Raw genomic sequence first — 7,500 nt, forward strand, 5'->3', positions numbered from 1 at the left:
ACGCCGAGCGCCTGTCCCAAGCCCGAAAAGAAAACATGCCCCCTTATGAGTGGTGTGCCCTAGGGCTAATCTTTGGGTGTCCAACAATTAGATTCAATATCGATTCTTGTGGTCACGATTCCAATATAAATCTTTTTTTTTTCGATTCAACTCTATTCTCGATTGAAAAACGATATTTTTCCGATTCAAAACCATTCTCTATTCATTAAATACTTAGAACTTCAGCTGACAGAGTAGAAGATTTTTATAAAAAACTTGTATAATTGTAAAGTTCTGATTGATAGTTAAAGTTAAAGTACCAATGATAGTCACACACACTCTTGGTGTGGTGAAATGTGTCCTCTGCATTTGACCCCTTGTTCACCCCCTGGGAGGTGAGGGGAGCAGTGAGCAGCAGCAGCGGTGTCCACGCCCGGGTATCATTTTTGGTGATTTAACCCCCAATTCCAACCCTAGATGCTGAGTGCCAAGCAGGGAGGTAATGGCTCCCATTTTTTAAGTCTTTGGTACGACTCGGCCGGGGTTTGAACTCAGGGCGGACACTCTAACCCCGAGGCCACAGAGTAGGTGAGTACTTTGGCTTCAGATCAAACGAGGAAGCAGAAGCCCTCTTCCAGACCTCCTCGCTCCCACTCTTGGCTTCTGCTCACGTTGAGGTCGTGGGTCAAAGGCTCCTCCCTCCAACTGCAGACGGCGCCTTGAATGCTCTTCCTTAGCGGGATGTGAGGGCGGCTACAGCTGCAAAAGCACCAGCTCCTTACCCTTTCCCACCGGCTGCTCAAGCTCCAACTCCACTTTCTGCTCCAGCGCCACAATCTACAAACCCCAGAAGTAGTGAAGTTGTCTATCTTGCCGACTGTGTTGTACCATATGTCCCGGCAAGAAATCTGCCTTCAAAGAACTCCGGCTTATTAGTGATTCCCAGAGCCCAAAAAAAGTCTGCGGACTATTGAGCGTTTTCTATTGGGGCTCCAGTACTCTGGAATGTTCTACAGGTAACAGTTAGAGATGCTACTTCAGTAGAAGCATTTAAGTCCCATCTTAAAATTCATTTGTATACTCTAGCCTTTAAATAGACTCCCTTTTTAGACCAGTTGATCTGCCGTTTCTTTTCTGCTCTGCCCTCCTCTCCCTCGTGGAGGGTTTGGGAGGGGGCAGGTCTGGTGGCCATGGATGAAGTGCTGGCTGTCCAGAGTCGGGACCCGGGGTGCATTGGTTGGGGACATCTCTACACTGCTGACCTGTCTCCGCTCAGGATGGTCTCCTGCTGGTCCCACTATGGACTGGACTCTCACTATTATGTTAGATCCACTATGGACTGGACTCTCACTATTATGTTAGATCCACTATGGACTGGACTCTCACTATTATGTTAGATCCACTATGGACTGGACTCTCACTATTATATTAGATCCACTATGGACCGGACTCTCACTATTATGTTAGATCCACTATGGACTGGACTCTCACTATTATGTTGGATCCACTATGGACTGGACTCTCACTATTATGTTAGATCCACTATGGACTGGACTCTCACTATTATGTTAGATCCACTATGGACTGGACTCTCACTATTATGTTGGATACACTATGGACTGGACTCGCACTATTATGTTGGATCCACTATGGACTGGACTCTCACTATTATGTTGGATCCACTATGGACTGGACTCTCACTATTATGTTAGATTCACTATGGACTGGACTCTCACTATTATGTTAGATCCACTATGGACTGGACTCTCACTATTATGTTAGATCCACTATGGACTGGACTCTCACTATTATGTTAGATCCACTATGGACTGGACTCTCACTATTATGTTAGATCCACTATGGACTGGACTCTCACTATTATATTAGATCCACTATGGACCGGACTCTCACTATTATGTTAGATCCACTATGGACTGGACTCTCACTATTATGTTGGATCCACTATGGACTGGACTCTCACTATTATGTTAGATCCACTATGGACTGGACTCTCACTATTATGTTAGATCCACTATGGACTGGACTCTCACTATTATGTTGGATACACTATGGACTGGACTCGCACTATTATGTTGGATCCACTATGGACTGGACTCTCACTATTATGTTGGATCCACTATGGACTGGACTCTCACTATTATGTTAGATTCACTATGGACTGGACTCTCACTATTATGTTAGATCCACTATGGACTGGACTCTCACTATTATGTTAGATCCACTATGGACTGGACTCTCACTATTATGTTAGATCCACTATGGACTGGACTCTCACTATTATGTTAGATCCACTATGGACTGGACTCTCATTATTATGTTAGATCCACTATGGACTGGACTCTCACTATTATGTTGGATCCACTATGGACTGGACTCTCACTATTATGTTGGATCCACTATGGACTGGACTCTCACTATTATGTTAGATCCACTATGGACTGGACTCTCACTATTATGTTAGATCCACGATGGACTGGACTCTCACTATTATGTTGGATCCACTATGGACTGGACTCTCACTATTATGTTAGATTCACTATGGACTGGACTCTCACTATTATGTTAGATCCACTATGGACTGGACTCTCACTATTATGTTAGATCCACTATGGACTGGACTCTCACTATTATGTTAGATCCACTATGGACTGGACTCTCACTATTATGTTAGATCCACTATGGACTGGACTCTCATTATTATGTTAGATCCACTATGGACTGGACTCTCACTATTATGTTGGATCCACTATGGACTGGACTCTCACTATTATGTTAGATCCACTATGGACTGGACTCTCACTATTATGTTAGATCCACTATGGACTGGACTCTCACACTATTATGTTTGATCCACTATGGACTGGACTCTCACTATTATGTTAGATACACTATGGACTGGACTCGCACTATTATGTTGGATCCACTATGGACTGGACTCTCACTATTATGTTGGATCCACTATGGTCTGGACTCTCACTATTATGTTAGATTCACTATGGACTGGACTCTCACTATTATGTTAGATCCACTATGGACTGGACTCTCACTATTATGTTAGATCCACTATGGACTGGACTCTCACTATTATGTTAGATCCACTATGGACTGGACTCTCACTACTATGTTAGATCCACTATGGACTGGACTCTCACTATTATGTTAGATCCACTATGGACTGGACTCTCATTATTATGTTAGATCCACTATGGACTGGACTCTCATTATTATGTTAGATCCACTATGGACTGGACTCTCACTATTATATTGGATCCACTATGGACTGGACTCTCACTATTATGTTAGATCCACTATGGACTGGACTCTCACTATTATTTTAGATCCACTATGGACTGGACTCTCACTATTATGTTAGATACACTATGGACTGGACTCGCACTATTATGTTGGATCCACTATGGACTGGACTCTCACTATTATGTTGGATCCACTATGGACTGGACTCTCACTATTATGTTAGATTCACTATGGACTGGACTCTCACTATTATGTTAGATCCACTATGGACTGGACTCTCACTATTATGTTAGATCCACTATGGACTGGACTCTCACTATTATGTTAGATCCACTATGGACTGGACTCTCACTATTATTTTAGATCCACTATGGACTGGACTCTCAGTATTATGTTAGATCCACTATGGACTGGACTCTCACACTATTATGTTTGATCCACTATGGACTGGACTCTCACTATTATGTTAGATACACTATGGACTGGACTCGCACTATTATGTTGGATCCACTATGGACTGGACTCTCACTATTATGTTGGATCCACTATGGTCTGGACTCTCACTATTATGTTAGATTCACTATGGACTGGACTCTCACTATTATGTTAGATCCACTATGGACTGGACTCTCACTATTATGTTAGATCCACTATGGACTGGACTCTCACTATTATGTTAGATCCACTATGGACTGGACTCTCACTACTATGTTAGATCCACTATGGACTGGACTCTCACTATTATGTTAGATCCACTATGGACTGGACTCTCATTATTATGTTAGATCCACTATGGACTGGACTCTCATTATTATGTTAGATCCACTATGGACTGGACTCTCACTATTATATTGGATCCACTATGGACTGGACTCTCACTATTATGTTAGATCCACTATGGACTGGACTCTCACTATTATTTTAGATCCACTATGGACTGGACTCTCACTATTATGTTAGATACACTATGGACTGGACTCGCACTATTATGTTGGATCCACTATGGACTGGACTCTCACTATTATGTTGGATCCACTATGGACTGGACTCTCACTATTATGTTAGATTCACTATGGACTGGACTCTCACTATTATGTTAGATCCACTATGGACTGGACTCTCACTATTATGTTAGATCCACTATGGACTGGACTCTCACTATTATGTTAGATCCACTATGGACTGGACTCTCACTATTATTTTAGATCCACTATGGACTGGACTTTCACTATTATGTTACACCTACTTTGAGACAAGAGCTATAGTCATGCGTGCTTGCTTATGCTTTAAAGTCATATCCAATAACTGCGACAACAACTTTTTACTGTCAACATCAACCACAGAGTTTACATTTTTAATGTTTTCTTCCAGTGATGTGCCTCCGCATTTTTCAATCAATGAACAAAAATGTGCCTTGTTTCCAAAAAAGGTTGAAGACCACAGTTCTAGACGGCATCGACACTCAACAACACTTCATTTTCAGATTATAAATACTGCTTTGCATCAAGTATTTTTAACCCAAATAGGTGAAATTAGATCATCTCCCACGGCACACCAGACTGTAGCTAACGGCACACCAGTGTGCCGCGGCACGGTGGTTGGAAAAACAGGGCTTTAGGGGATTAGCCCCGGTCATGTCAGGCTCCGGGGGGAAGAGCTCGCCTTCCCATCTGTTCCCCTCAAGCTGGGCGGACATGTTGACACTTAGCGGGTCTCCACCTCGCGGTCCACGAGTTCTATTTTTTTGTGCTAAACTTTCATAGTTCATCATGGTTGAGTTGGAGACCCCTGGTGTGCAGTAATACTGGTGGAATGTAGCCGTTGCCATGGCAACCCCTGCATATGTGTACTGTAATGTTGGTGGACCTGCCTGGACACGTGTGTGTGTGTGTGTGTGTGTGTGTGTGTGTGTGTGTGTGTGTGTGTGTGCGTGTGAAATAAGAAAACAGTACACTGCAAAACGTCAGTGTTCAAAAACAAGGAAAAAACAATACAAAAATGAGGGATATTTTATTTGAACTAAACAAAATGATCCGCCAATAGAACAAGAACATTCCGCTTGTCAATGGACGGGACCGACTTTTGCTGGTGTTTCCTGCCTTTACCCATTCAACATACCTTTACCTGCACATTACCTACCTTCCCTGCATCCTGGGGTCACACTGGGGTTTCTTTCTGTCACCCATACACCCTGGTGCTTCCTGCCATCACCCAGACAACATATCTTTACCTGCACGTTACCTACCTTCTCTGTATCCTGGAGTCAAACTGGTGCCTCCTTCTTTCACGCAGTCAACATATCTTTACCTGCACATTACCTACCTACTCTGTATCCTGGAGTCAAACTGGTGCTTCCTGCCATCACCCAGACAACATGTCTTTACCTGCACATTACCTACCTTCTCTGTATCCTGGAGTCAAACTGGTGCTTCCTGCCATCACCCAGACAACATGTCTTTACCTGCACATTACCTACCTTCTCTGTATCCTGGAGTCAAACTGGTGCCTCCTTCTTTCACGCAGTCAACATATCTTTACCTGCACATTACCTACCTTCTCTGCGTTGTGTGGTCACGCTGGTGCTTCCTGCTTTTAAGCGGCCATCTTCAGACGGCAGCAGCGTCAGCGTAGCGGTTCTTTGAAGGCTCAACTTTTAATCAGAAGGGTTCAATTTCTTTCCTGTGCGAGTTTGAAGCCGACGCAACAAACGCGCTCAGAGGAGATAATGTTTGAAAAAAGGTGGCAGGTTTTACAAAACTTTTGTTTTGAAGGGGGAATTGCCAACTTCCTGTTGATTTTTGCTGAAGGATGTCAATTTTAAAATGTAGTGTTGTAACTTATGGGTTATATAGTTCATGTGTGATGGTCATTCCATAATTTGCATGCTGGATTTATTGCTGATACATTGATCTATTATTATTTAAAGCTAAAAAGAGTTAAAGTGAATTGATTTGATTTAAACATGTATTTGATATTGATTATTTGAGAAATGCTGACACTGGATTGGTTTGTTATCTATTTTATAGCCTAACAAAGGGTTAACTAAAATACTACATGTTCCACAATGCATTGCGGCAAACCGGATGTAATGAAAGGAGCGGGAGCAGGTGCACTGTGGTTGATGAGACTGAGTTTACAAGCCTTCGGGTGATGAATGAATGACGGATAACAAGATATAAGGATCGTTTTGTACCGTTTGTATCCCCACATTTTTCTTATATAAAGTACAACTTTATTTACACATTTCGACGTCCTGTCCAATACTTTGATCGTAGTTAATCTACATGTAGGTCTAAGTGAGACCTACATAGAGGTTTTTGTTTCATGTCTCTACGACATTCCTACCGGAAGTTGCAAGCAGTTTTGTCTGTGTTTTCTTCCTAGGGGGCGCAAGAGCGCAATTTTGAGTTTTTGGGTTAGGCTTTTTGATTAGATTGCAATTTTTGCCAGTCCTGATGTGTGTGTCAAGTTTGGTGAGTTTTGAAGCATGTTGAGTGGGTCAAATTACAGCTCAAAGAGGGGGTGGTATAATAATAATAATAAAACCTTAGAAATAAAATAGGGTCCTCTTTCCCAGAGGGACATCGGTCCCTATTAATAAAACCTTAGAAATTCAATAGGGTCCTCTGTCCCAAAGGGACATCGGTTCCTAATAATAATAATAATAATAAAACCTTAGAAATTCAATAGGGTCCTCTGTCCCAAAGGGACATCGGTTCCTAATAATAATAATAATAAAACCTTAGAAATTCAAAAGGGTCCTCTGTCCCAAAGGGACATCGGTTCTTAATAATAATAATAATAAAACCTTAGAAATTCAAAAGGGTCCTTTGTCCCAAAGGGACATCGGTTCCTAATAATAATAATAATAAAACCTTTGAAATTCAATAGGGTCCTCTGTCCCAAAGGGACATCGGTTCCTAATAATAATAATAATAAAACCTTAGAAATTCAATAGGGTCCTCTGTCCCAAAGGGACATCGGTTCCTAAAAATGTTTTTATTGTAATTTTGAAGAATTCATCTGAATGTGCATGAACTATTTCTGTTCAAATTGTTTGAAATGTCAAATGTTTAAATATTAAGTGTCAGTCTACTGTACTGTGCCAACTGTACTACTATATGAGTACCTCTTTTCTATTGTTGCATTGAAAATAAAACAGCAAAGTCCATTTGGCTGTCATCTGTTTTAAATATGAGACACAATTGTGTCAAAATCATGATTTTTTTTTTCATGCTTGAAATA

General features: G+C 41.7%; 1 protein-coding gene across 2 annotated transcripts in view; it reads left to right on the forward strand.

The window, feature by feature from the left end:
• Positions 1 to 7,500, forward strand: part of rd3 (retinal degeneration 3, GUCY2D regulator) — a 40,229-nt gene that overhangs the window by 10,518 nt on the left and 22,211 nt on the right. The gene's annotated exons all lie outside the window — the stretch shown is intronic.

Source organism: Nerophis ophidion, linkage group LG24 (genome assembly GCF_033978795.1).
Source record: "Nerophis ophidion isolate RoL-2023_Sa linkage group LG24, RoL_Noph_v1.0, whole genome shotgun sequence".
Taxonomy (NCBI): Eukaryota; Metazoa; Chordata; class Actinopteri; order Syngnathiformes; family Syngnathidae; genus Nerophis; species Nerophis ophidion.